We start from the raw sequence: 13,682 nt of genomic DNA, 5'->3' as shown, positions 1-13,682 counted from the left end.
TTACACTTTATAATTCTCATTATTGGTCCATGTATGTAAAATGTAGAATGATGACGAGGGTGTAGGGTTAAGGAGCCACATCCAGAGCGTCTGCATGCCGCGGGAGATGACCATAAAGGCTTTTATATCAGCAAGCCTCAGAACCACTTTTAGGAGAATCCAAAACTCAGTCCTCATTTACATCTGTGATAAACAACCAGGAATACTTCCAGCTAAAATACATAAACGTGAGCAAGATAGTTTTCACAATTTGCTGTGATACAGGAACAGCATGCTGGCATAGAAACAAGTGCCAAATACATAATGTGTGAACGTTCATGAATTATGGACTCTGCTTTGAAGACGACTCGCCACCGAGATCAATAATAATGTTTTAGTGGATTTCTATTAGGCTAAAACACATATAGCTTAGTAATACATGGGCTATAGACTTCGTTACAGTTTTTAAAACTGTCACAAGGTGACACAAGGTAACATCAAAAGCACGACAGCTGTGATACTTTCATAAAAATGTTCTTAGTAGTAAAGGAAGGGACATACCTTGATTGGAGGAAGAGTGAAGTCCTTGTAGTTACTCTCTATCGTCTCGTATTTATCATATTCTCTGTACGAGAGAATAGTGTATCGTATTTTGTGGACAACCTTTGGCGTTTATTTCTGTTGACTATAGGTAAAAATATACACTCCTGGAAATGGAAAAAAGAACACATTGACACCGATGTGTCAGACCCACCATACTTGCTCCGTACACTGCGAGAGGGCTGTACAAGCAATGATCACACGCACGGCACAGCGGACACACCAGGAACCGCGGTTTTGGCCGTCGAATGGCGCTAGCTGCGCAGCATTTGTGCACCGCCGCCGTCAGTGTCAGCCAGTTTGCCGTGGCATACGGAGCTCCATCAGTCTTTAACACTGGTAGCATGCCGCGACAGCGTGGACGTGAACCGTATGTGCAGCTGACGGACTTTGAGCGAGGGCGTATAGTGGGCATGCGGGAGGCCGGGTAGACGTACCGCCGAATTGCTCAACACGTGGGGCGTGAGGTCTCCACAGTACATCGATGTTGTCGCCAGTGGTCGGCGGAAGGTGCACGTGCCCGTCGACCTGGGACCGGACCCCAACGACGCACTGATGCACGCCAAGACTGTAGGATCCTACGCAGTGCCGTAGGGGACCGCACCGCCACTTCCCAGCAAATTAGGGACACTGTTGCTCCTGGGGTATCGGCGAGGACCATTCACAACCGTCTCCATGAAGCTGGGCTACGGTCCCGCACACCATTAGGCCGTCTTCCGCTCACGCCCCAACATCGTGCAGCCCGCCTCCAGTGGTGTCGCGACAGGCGTGAATGGAGGGACGAATGGAGACGTGTCGTCTTCAGCGATGAGAGTCGCTTCTGCCTTGTTGCCAATGATGGTCGTATGCGTGTTTGGCGCCGTGCAGGTGAGCGCCACAATCAGGACTGCATACGACCAAGGCACACAGGGCCAACACCCGGCATCATGGTGTGGGGAGCGATCTCCTACACTGGCCGTACACCTCTGGTGATCGTCCAAGGGACACTGAATAGTGCATGGTACATCCAAACCGTCATCGAACCCATCGTTCTACCATTCCTAGACCGGCAAGGGAACTTGCTGTTCCAACAGGACAATGCACGTCCGCATGTATCCTGTGCCACCCAACGTGCTCTAGAAGGTGTAAGTCAACTACCCTGGCCAGCAAGATCTCCGGATCTGTCCCCCATTGAACATGTTTGGGACTGGATGAAGCGTCGTCTCACGCGGTCTGCACGTCCAGCACGAACGCTGGTCCAACTGAGGCGCTAGGTGGAAATGGCATGGCAAGCCGCTCCACAGGACTACATCCAGCATCTCTACGATCGTCTCCATGGGAGAATAGAAGCCTGCATTGGTGCGAAAGGTGGATATACACTGTACTAGTGCCGACATTGTGCATGCTCTGTTGCCTGTGTCTATGTGGCTGTGGTTCTGTCAGTGTGATCATGTGATGTATCTGACCCCAGGAATGTGTCAATAAAGTTTCCCCTTCCTTGGACAATGAATTCACGGTGTTCTTATTTCAATTTCCAGGAGTGTATTTGTCTCTTGATTTTGTGCGTTCGCTATTTTCGTGTGTACTGTGCACAGAAAATTGTATGTACTGTTTAATATTCGTGAATTTCTGCACAAGTGGACCACAAGAAAACCGTTAGTAGAAGACCTTTCTAAATTCACCATTAACACCAAACGCAGATCGGTCATTAATAAAAACTGCGCTTGTTTTTTTCTGTTCAGAGTGATTTTTTCACCGTGTTCAAACACTAAGGATTAATCGAGGAGAGGATACGGAATAAAAAGGGAATAATGACCATATATCCGGGAATGCATGGTTTCCATGCTAGAGGCCATTTATTCAATTATACTTCGTTACAGAGACTGCGGTCCAGTACGCTCTGTACCATGCAGCCTCAGTTACAGTATGCACTGTTTCCTCCTAGAGGGTGGTTCTATTCCTCATAGTCATGCCCTAGCGCCCATTTCTTCCTTAGTAGTTGGTAATGTCGTGTTCAATTCACTTTTGCTGATTCACCTAGTAAAGGGATTTGATACGGCGTTGAACACAATGGCTCCATATTCGAATCGAGAGCTTGCTGACACGGTGTTTACTTGCGGAAAGACAAATGGCAACGGGCGGTGGGTAGCAAGACTGTATCACAAGACCTATCCCAGCCGACAGCAACCGCAGCGTTCAAGGTTTGCAACAGTGTCAGGATCAGGCAGTTGGCCCGCCAGTACATGGTAAGCCAGACAACGTGAGGAACATTCTCCATGTCAATTGTTACTACCCTAATCACTTACAGCGTGTGCAGGGCTTACTAGTAACAAACTTTCCACATCGAGAGTAGTTTTGTCACTGGCTTCTTCAGCAGGCAACCACGATTCCGCGATTTGTGTCAGGCATCCTATTCACAGATGAGGCTACTTTTACTCGGAGTCATATCTTCAACTTTCATAACAATTATCTGTGATAGTATACAGATATGGTGGCAGCGAATCATCAGCATCGTTGCAAGCGGAATATGTGGGCCAGGATAATTGGCAACCGTAGTTTGGGACCAATCTTCCTTCCACGTCGCTTAACAGGCCGGAACTATAGGTTGTTTTTTTTGTTTGCATGTGGCATTGCCTCCCCTACTGGAAGAAATGCCACTGATGATTCGAACGGTTATATGAGTGCTACATGATGGTACTCCAGCCCTGGACGCATCTGTATCGGTCTTCCCTGGTCGATGGATCGGATAAGGGGTCGATCACTTTAACCGCTTCAGCTATCCGTGCACGAATCACAACCCGAGTCGAATTTCATATGTCGTCGTCGTTGTGTTACAGTCTGCACTCGTACGTTACGTATATTCCCGGCAGGGAAGGACAAATTTATTGAGAGTGAAGGGCCTGGTATTGGCTAATAAATACGAAATCGCAGTGCCTTAGTTGGTTAAGAAGTACGATGCAATGTCTCTTCGGACATATAGGCATACATTCGTAGTTATTCGGCACTACCAGCCCCTCGCGTCTCAATAAATATGTCATTCCTGGACGGGAATATACATAGCGTACGAGTGCAGGTAGTGACACAAGAACGACGACATATGTAAGTTTTGATAGGGCCGTGATTCGTGAGTGGATAGCCGAAGCGGTTAAGGGACAGCTCGCATAAAGCAGGAAATTCGGATTGGAGTCCAGTCGCGATCCGGAATAAATTTTCAGTGACGTATATACGGCTCAAGGCGGTTCATGTTAGCAACTGCGAATTCATCTCCTGTGTAAACAGAAATCCGTTCGTCTCGACAAACTCTATTGCACGAACGAACTTTTGGATGAAACATTTCGTACGTATGGAGCAGATAAAGCTGTGTCAATTTTGTTGTTAAAGTTAGATTTACCATACAGTTCTACAAGCAGTTAAATTTGTATGCGCATTAATTGTGTACAAATATCTACAGCAAACTGCAAACACCGATATCTCTTGGACATGGTGAATTTCTAATTAGTAGATTGGTTAGCAGTTACCAAAAGCTGACAGGTGCGTTGGTGCTGTAGTAGTTTCGTTGGTGTCGTTACCTGCGTCCACAGGGCTTGAAGCAGGGCTCCTTGGCGGAGCAGGCGGTGAAGGCCGTCGGCTCCCTCGGCGCCGGGCGCTCTGTCTCTGTCCTGCGGCAACGTCCAACAATGTAACATCTGTCTCCGTGCAGGCGTCACACCTGAAACCAATCTCCTGTGCTACTACAAGTGAAGTCACTGCTCACCCAGTACTCACAATGACTACTGTTTACTTTATCTCTTGACCGACAGTGCATCCTATGGTCAGTGGAAAACTGAACGCTAAAATTAAGCTTTTGTGCTACAACGATCTGAATCGTTATCTTTCATTTTAGACCGTACCAAACCAGACAATGAGTTATCCGAGGGCATTTCACATCAGAGTGCACAGTTGCGGGTTCCTGTTACTCAGTAAGAGGAGACTCAATTGGATACCATGGTTCATCCGATTGAGAATTTCGTGTCACGCTAGTGTGCTCGGTGTACGTAATGAATTCTGAGAAAAGAAAATGAGTGTGCGGGAGTGCAGAGATCAACCTTCTATGGGATGTCTTACACTTCACAAAATAAACATCGTCGACATTCAAAATGTGTTCAAAACAAACCATTAACTTGCAACGCGAACATCGAATGAAAAATGACACGCCACAGTGATCACAAAGGTTCGCACCATCAAAATCGAAGGAGAGCTCCTTGCGAGTTGCAAACCGTGCACGAGGTTCCGCTAGGTATCCATTCTTAGACAATACATGCAAAATCGTATTGGTGATGAGAACTGGTGGACTGAGATGTCATGCAACCGAATGAGAAATAGACTGTCATGAAGCTTATCATGAAACTGGATATCCTTTAAGGCATATCTTCAGATAGTGAGATAGTATGTTTTATAGGCACTGAAAGAAGAAACATCCAGAGGCAGAATTTGTTCAGTGGTTCCAGGTGGTATGAATTGCAATGTCAAACACATCCCAGGAGAGACATTATGCTCAAAAGGAGGTCGATTTTTAAACGCAGACCAGGAATTAAGCAAAAGCAAGTTATTTTAACCAGATATTGGCCAAAAGCAATGCTCATACCATATCTGTAGTTCTCTTACGACGATTTTCCCACTCTTGCTTGCTGTGACGTAAATATTCCCGACTGCCCTTGCAGGATCACACACACGAAACAGAATCATAGGCTCAGTGTACCTTCAACTTCTCGCAGCACAATACGGAGCTTCCCGAGCAATTTACCATCCAGATTAACTAAAAACTAAACTAAACTCCTCCCGAACAAGCCATGAAGGCCCAAAGGTACTGACCAGTCGCCGTGTCATCCTCAGCCCACAGCCGTCACTGGATGCGGATATGGAGGGGCACGTGGTCAGCACACCGCTCTCCCGGCCGTATGTCAGTTTCCGAGACCGCAGCCGCTACTTCTCAATCAAGTAGCTCCTCAGTTTGCCTCACAAGGGATGAGTGCACCCCGCTTGCTGCCAGTGCTCGGTAGACTGGATGGTCACCCATCCAAGTGCTAGCCCAGCCTGACAGCGCTTAACTTCGGTGATCTAACGGGAACCGGTGTTACCACTGCGGAAAGCAGTGGCATCTAGATTAACAGTCACCATAATTGTATATGAATGCGTTAAGAACTGATGTTAGTTAATCTTGATACAACTCTCTTAGTACGTCTTAGTTTCTATTTTCACTTGCATTTTCTCTTCAAATACCGACTGGTCGGAGTTGGAAACAAATTCCTCACTGGACGCTGGGATAAATTAGTTTCAGTATCTCTTCTACAAAATTTTAGGCCGATTCCGCTGTTTTCGGTGCATCGTCAAGTTGACGCATTGTTTAAAATTTCGTTATACACTCCTGGAAATTGAAATAAGAACACCGTGCATTCATTGTCCCAGGAAGGGGAAACTTTATTGACACATTCCTGGGGTCAGATACATCACATGATCACACTGACAGAACCACAGGCACATAGACACAGGCAACAGAGCATGCACAATGTCGGCACTAGTACAGTGTATATCCACCTTTCGCACCAATGCAGGCTGCTATTCTCCCATGGAGACGATCGTAGAGATGCTGGATGTAGTCCTGTGGAACGGCTTGCCATGCCATTTCAACCTGGCGCCTCAGTTGGACCAGCGTTCGTGCTGGACGTGCAGACCGCGTGAGACGACGCTTCATCCAGTCCCAAACATGCTCAATGGGGGACAGATCCGGAGATCTTGCTGGCCAGGGTAGTTGACTTACACCTTCTAGAGCACGTTGGGTGGCACGGGATACATGCGGACGTGCGTTGTCCTGTTGGAACAGCAAGTTCCCTTGCCGGTCTAGAAATGGTAGAACGATGGGTTCGATGACGGATTGGATGTACCGTGCACTATTCAGTGTCCCCTCGACGATCACCAGAGGTGTACAGCCAGTGTGGGAGATCGCTCCCCACACCATGATGCCGGGTGTTGGCCCTGTGTGCCTCGGTCGTATGCAGTCCTGATTGTAGCGCTCACCTGCCGGCGCCAAACACGCATACGACCATCATTGGCACCAAGGCAGAAGCGACTCTCATCGCTGAAGACGACACGTCTCCATTCGTCCCTCCATTCACGCCTGTCGCGACACCGCTGGAAGCGGGCTGCACGATGTTGGGGCGTGAGCGGAAGACGGCCTAACGGTGTGCGGGACCGTAGCCCAGCTTCATGGAGACGGTTGTGAATGGTCCTCGCCGATACCCCAGGAGCAACAGTGTCCCTAATTTGCTGGGAACTGGCGGTGCGGTCCCCTACGGCACTGCGTAGGATCCTACGGTCTTGGCGTGCATCCGTGCGTCGCTGCGGTCCGGTCCCAGGTCGACGGGCACGTGCACCTTCCGCCGACCACTGGCGACAACATCGATGTACTGTGGAGACCTCACGCCCCACGTGTTGAGCAATTCGGCGGTATGTCCACCCGGTCTCCCGCATGCCCACTATACGCCCTGGCTCAAAGTCCGTCAACCGCACATACGGTTCACGTCCTCGCTGTCGCGGCATGCTACCAGTGTTTAACACTGCGATGGAGCTCCGTATGCCACGGCAAACTGGCTGACACTGACGGCGGCGGTGCACAAATGCTGCGCAGCTATCGCCATTCGACGGCCAACACCGCGGTTCCTGGTGTGGCCGCTGTGCCTTGCGTGTGATCATTGCTTGTACAGCCCTCTCGCAGTGTCCGGAGCAAGTATGGTTGGTCTGACACACCGGTGTCAATGTGTTCTTTTTTCCATTTCCAGGAGTGTATTACCCCTTCCAATTCTGTAACATTGTTTGAATTTATTCAACCATCCACTGATTCCCTTGAAAGCACTGTAATCTATGTCGCGCGTAATTTGATGTGCGTAACGTAGTAGGTCACTATAATGCACATTCCGCAAATCGTATTGAGCAGCCTTGAAACGCGCAAACACCAGTTCTTATGGACTGCACGGTAATATTGCTGTGGACTTATTCGAAATCTGTTCATAAATGTTTTTTGCTATGCTGCGGATGATCTCCCATGTACGTAACTAAGTTTAATACCAGCTCCTTGGACAACTTTTGTCCTTTACTAAGTTTCACTGATGACTGGACTTGTGGCTACCTGTCAGACAAGTACGATGAACCACATCGCTCGTCATTTGTTTCAGTATCACTTTCACTTGTTAAATAAGTATCGTCATCATTGTACTCCTCGAGTACACTATCCGCAAAATCGAGTGTAACCAAACATTACACTGACTCATCTTGCAGAAACATTAATATTTCATGTGCCACTTCTTTCTCACTTTGCGAAATTCCTTGGGCTACTTTTTGACGAAATGTCAACTCCGACAACTCTTGTTGTAGGGATAATGCAGTGCTTGACTTGTTTATTGCCGCCATTACTCTGATTTGTATCAACACCACCTGCACTGTATCACTCGCCGACTACGCAGTTCAGCTACGCTCCGTAGGCTCACGCTGTGTTCACCATTGGGTACTTCCAATCTCGCCCCCTGTTTCCGTTAGAAGCCACTATTGTGGTCGCGTGGTAGAAAATATACCTGGTGTCGAATTCCGTGAACATCATTGGCCTTTTGCGACCTCGCACTCAATAGGTTCCTTGTCAGTCGTCACAATGGAAATGTTCCGACTCTCCACGTCCGAAAAAATTCTGCCGCCAACAATCAAAGGTGAAACTGATGATGATATTTGCCTATGGCATGAATTAAATCGTAGCTACAAACAGAGTGCCCCAAGGGACGTTAGTAATCGGTGCATAATACAAGCTGTTTCTACAAAATGTTTTGCTCCGGACAACTCGTCAAAGAAGGCCTCACATGCTCGCAACCGGTGTCCTCACTTTGCACGATAATTCAAGACCGCTTATTGCCCTACCGTCGACAAATATGGATTGGAAGCACTTCCACACACACCATATAGTCCTGTTATGAGCCCACGAGATTAATTGGTTTCCCAAATTGAACGAACAACTCCGTCTTGATACAACTGATGACGCTTCCAGTGAGGTGACGCGAGTAACCAGACAGCTCAACAATGAAGGTCCTCAATCCGGAACACAGAAATTGCCAAAACGTTGGAAAGCTGTCATAAGCAAGAATGGGGGCTTTTTTGAGGGCCTGTAAAGGTATTTGGTAAAATAAATTATTTTCTTCAATTTTATCTCACAATGTGCGGAACTTCTGAAATAACCATTGTAATATGGACGAAATGGTGTCACGTTCTATGTTAACGTTCCACTAGTCGTGTTTATTTTCTGTGACTCATAATGAACCTCACAGACGAGTTAGCCATCACGATACACTATGTGAGCAAAAGTATCGGGACACCCCCCCAAAACATACGTTTTTCATATTAGATGCATTGTGCTGCCACCTACTGCCAGGTACTCCGTATCAGCGACCTCAGTAGTCGTTAGACATCGCGAGAGAGCAGGATGGGGCGCTACGCGGAACTCACGGACTTCGAACGTTGTCAGGTGATTGGGTGTCACTTGTGTCATACGTCTGTACGCGAGATTTCCACATTCCTGAATATCCCGAGGTCCACTCTTTCCGATGTGATAGTGAAGTGGAAACGTGAAGGGACACTTACAGCACAAAAGTTTACTAGCCAACCTCGCCTGTTGACTGACAGAGACCGCCGACAGTTGAAGAGGGTTGTAATGTGTAATAGGCCGACATCTATCCAAACCACCACGTAGGAATTCGAAACTGCCAAGTACTATGACAGTGAGGTGGGAGGTGAGAAAACTTGGATTTTCTGGTCGAGCGGCTGCTCATACACCACACATCACGCCGGTAAATGCCAAACGACGCTGCGCTTGGTGTAAGGAGCGTAAACATTTGACTATTAAACAGTGGAGAAACGTTGTGTGGAGTAACGAATCACGGTACACAGTATGGCGATCCGATGGTAGCGTATGGGTATGGCGAAACCCCGGTGAACGTCATCTGCCATCGTCTGTAATGCCAACAGTTTAATTCGGAGGCGATGGTGTTATGGTGTAGTCGTGTTATTTATGGAGGGGGCTTGCACCCCTTGTTGTTTTGCGTGGCACTATCACAGTACAGACCTACATTGATTTTTTAAGCACCTTCTTGCTTCCCACTGTAGAAGAGCTATTCGGGGATGGCGATTGCATCTTTCAACACGATCGAGCACCTGTTCATAATGCACGGCCTGTGGCGGAGTGGTTACACGACAATAACATCCCTGTAATGGACTGGGCAGCACAGAGTCCTGCCTTGAATCCTATAGAACACCTGTGGGATGTTTTAGAAAGCCAGCTTCGTGCCAGACATTATCGAGCGATATCGATACCTCTCCTCAGTGCAGCACTCCATGAAGAATGGGCTGCCATTCCCCCAAGAAACCTGCCAGCATCTGATTAAAAGTATGCGTGCAAGAGTGGCAGCTGTCATCAAGGTTAAGGCTGGGCCAACACCATATTGAATTCCAGCATTACCGATGGAGGTCGCCACGAACATGTAAGTCATTTTCATCCAGGTGTTCGAATACTTTTGATCACATAGTAAATGTACTGTAATATTAAAATCGCTGCTAAATGTTCTGAGCGCGCCCTAACGTGCACGCAACACACACAGCCGTCACAATAACCTTGTTGATTGGCTTGTCGTGTATGCTGTCTCGTACATGACCACCCACGCCCCTTCCTAATTGTGTACCACGAGTTCAGCAAAGTGCGCTGATGATGTGGAGATGTATTCTGTACAGAACATGACACGCTGAAGTGGAACTCGAAAAAAAAAAAAATAAAGAACCGAGAAACAATAATATTTATCAATATAAAACTAATTACTTCATTTGTTAAAACAAATATATCTCACTAGACTGCCACACCAAAACCCTTGGAGGAATGCTTGAAATAAGCGGCCAGTTAAAACCCACTATATTGTTTTATCTGATTTGGTGTACTTCATACAGACACCGTTTTCACCCAGGTGTATTAACCTTCTCAGATCCTCTGACTCCAACTGTGTACATTAACTTCTACTGTGTCTTAGCTGAAACAGAAGTACTTTTTCCCAATGGAAACCTGAGGTACATATTTGTGAAAGTTCAGCCTTTTCATCATGCACAAGAGCTGCCAACTGTTGGGCATCACAATGAAAATATGAGCAAGTCAATGTGGCAGTGCTCAGCAACTGTATAATTCAGTATTGTTATTGTTTCTTGTGTGGTAATTTTTGAATGATCATTTTACTATTTATTACAATAGAGAATGTTACGTAATTAGTTATTTTAGGCCATAAAATGAAACCAAGTGTATAATGTATGTTTTGAAAACGAGTACATATTTTTGTATATATCTTGCATCTAAAATCATTAAAAACCACCTAAAAGCATTACCATATAATGAAAAATTTTTCTTCCTTCAGAAAAATTCGAGTCTGAAAGGATTAATATACGAAATACTGTCTGAAAGTTGGTCACATTGGAAATTAAGATGGCAGCACACAGGTGGGAAATTTCGTGATAATGATCATTACAATACATTATTAGGTGAGATAATTACAAGAAACAATCAGCATTTTTTTAAAATATGATAAACTGCATAGCTCATACTCCATAAATGTACATTATCGGAAGAGCTATATCCGTTGCAGCACACTTGATGACGTTGACTACGGCTATCGGTGAGAAGGAGAATGTTGGTGAGACAGAGGGAGGGAAGTGGGCCTTCAGCTGTCTGTAACACACAGGGTCACTTCCATGCAGCATACGAGCGCGACTGTTTGAACATGATGTCACATTACATCAAGTTCATACATACAATAACTGTGCTTGAGACAGCATCATAAAAATGTTACGATTTCCGGATAGAGATTACACTGTGTAAGGAGCAAAGAGGTTCAAAATACTGCATTGTCTGTTACTGAATCTTAAACACTTTTTGTATAATTTTTGTCAACGAGTTATGTAGAACACACACAAACACTGCATCTTAGATACTTCAACTGATCTATGCAGGACTTTATGATTTTGAGGTTATACAGTGGAAATTTTTGATCATTTCAGGCAGCAAATACGTTTCAAATATTGTAATCGGCATTTCTGAACCCTACTCACTTTATTACTTTTAACTTTTTTTATTAGGTGAGCTTATAGAAACATTATCAATGATGTTTAGCAATCAAAAAAAAATGCCCCCATTGTTTAATAGAAAGTGTTTGTTAATCACACACATAGCCCCTCTCCACCCCCATCCCCACATACACACTCATTATACAGTGGAAATTTTTGCTCATTACAGGCAGCAAATACGTGTCAAACATTGTAATCGGCATTTCTGAACCCTACTCAATTTATTACTTTTAACTGTTTCTATGAGGTGAGCTTTTATGAACATTATTAATGATGTTTAGCAATCAAAAAATTATATGCCCACATTGCTGAATAGGAAATGTTTGTTAATCACACACAATAGCCCTCACCACCCCCATCCCCACATATGCACTCATTTTTTGCACATAGGTTTCCACAAGATGTATTATTTATGTACTCTGAAAACAGTTGCACTAAGTTACACTGAGGTAACTTAAGTCATGGGATAGGGATATCCACATATACAGATGGAGGTAGTATCACGTACACAAGGTATAATAGGAGTTTGCATTGGTGGAGCTGTCATTTGTACTCGGTTGCTCTCGGATGATTCATGTGTAAAGGTTTTCGACATGATTATGGCCGACAACGGGAAATAACAGACTTTGCACGTGGAATGGTAGTGGGAGCTAGACTCGTGGGACATTCCATATCGTAAATCGTTACAAAATTTAACATTTCGAGATTGAGAGCGTCAATAGTGCACCGAGAACATCAAATTTCCGGCATTACCTGAGGCGAAATTTGGCGTTAATGGGCTATGGCAGCAGCCGACCGACGTGAGTGCCTTTGCTAACATCGAAGTTGGGCCAGAAAGCCAGTCCGTTCCATATAAAAACAGGCCACACCATTACGGAGCTACCACCAACTTGCACAGTGCTTTTTTAACAACTTGGGTCCATGACTCCGTGGTGTCTGCGCCACATTGGAAACCTGCTAACTGAACTGGGACTCATCTGACCATGCGACGTTTATCCTATTGTCTAGGGTCGAAGTGATAGGGTCATGAGCCCAGGAGAGGCTCGCCGTCCTAACGGATACGTTAATCGTACGTCCCACATTGATTTCTAGGGTTGTTGCAAGCAGTGTTGCTTGTCTGTTAGCACTGACAGCTCTACGCAAACGTCGCTGCTCTCGATCGTTAAACCAAGACCATTAGCCACTGCATTGCCCGTGGTCAGAGGTAATACCTGAAATTAGGTATTCTCGGCACAGCCTTGACACTGTGGATCTCAGTATAATTGAATTCCCTAACGATTTCCGAAATGGAATGTCCCATGCGTCTAGCTCCAATTACCATTCCGCGTTCAAAGCCTGTTAATTCCCTTCCAGAATTTTCACATGAATCATGTGTATACAAATGACAGCTCTGTCAAAGCATTGCCCTTTTATGTATTGTGTATGCGACACTACTGCCATCTGTATATGTGTACATTGCTATCTCATGATGTTTGGCAACTCAGTGTATGGAATACTTAAAATTTAGGATTGTCTTTTGATCTGAATTTTCTGTCGCTGATAAAAATTTTGTCGAAATTATAATTATCTGTTTTATTACTGTGTGCTGTTCTTTCATTTTGTTATGTGTGATACTTTGATTGGTTTATGAAATACGTCAGATTTGTGGATGCCGTTATAATTATAATAATATATTTTACACTTAAGAAGTTTATGCTCTCGTCTGTTTCATATTCGATGATTAATTTAATGCTATTATGCGTTTTATTCAATTGTTGGTGAAATCCATTAATTTCATCATCAGGAGAAGTGGAGCATAATCAGCATATTGGCAGCAATAATAACTTTATTTGTCCACTAGATTTGTTCTCTAAGAAGCTTCTTTTCTACGTAATCTAAGAAAATATTTGCAAGAGTTCCTGCAAGGCAGCTTCCCATAGCTGACCCCTCATGATTCTTGTACATTTCTCCTTTGG

General features: G+C 45.4%; 1 long non-coding RNA gene across 1 annotated transcript in view; it reads right to left on the bottom strand.

The window, feature by feature from the left end:
- Positions 1–4,163: 4,163 nt before the first annotated feature.
- Positions 4,164–13,682, bottom strand: part of LOC126298852 (uncharacterized) — a 222,760-nt gene continuing 213,241 nt past the window's right edge. The window contains exon 3 of the long non-coding RNA XR_007552688.1: positions 4,164–4,217. This is a non-coding gene — a long non-coding RNA (uncharacterized LOC126298852). The remainder of the gene's footprint in view (positions 4,218–13,682) is intronic.

The sequence above is a fragment of the Schistocerca gregaria genome, chromosome X (assembly GCF_023897955.1).
Source record: "Schistocerca gregaria isolate iqSchGreg1 chromosome X, iqSchGreg1.2, whole genome shotgun sequence".
Lineage (NCBI taxonomy): Eukaryota > Metazoa > Arthropoda > Insecta > Orthoptera > Acrididae > Schistocerca > Schistocerca gregaria.
Note: the sequence above shows the minus strand (reverse complement) of the source record. Positions and strands in the feature narration are given on the sequence as shown.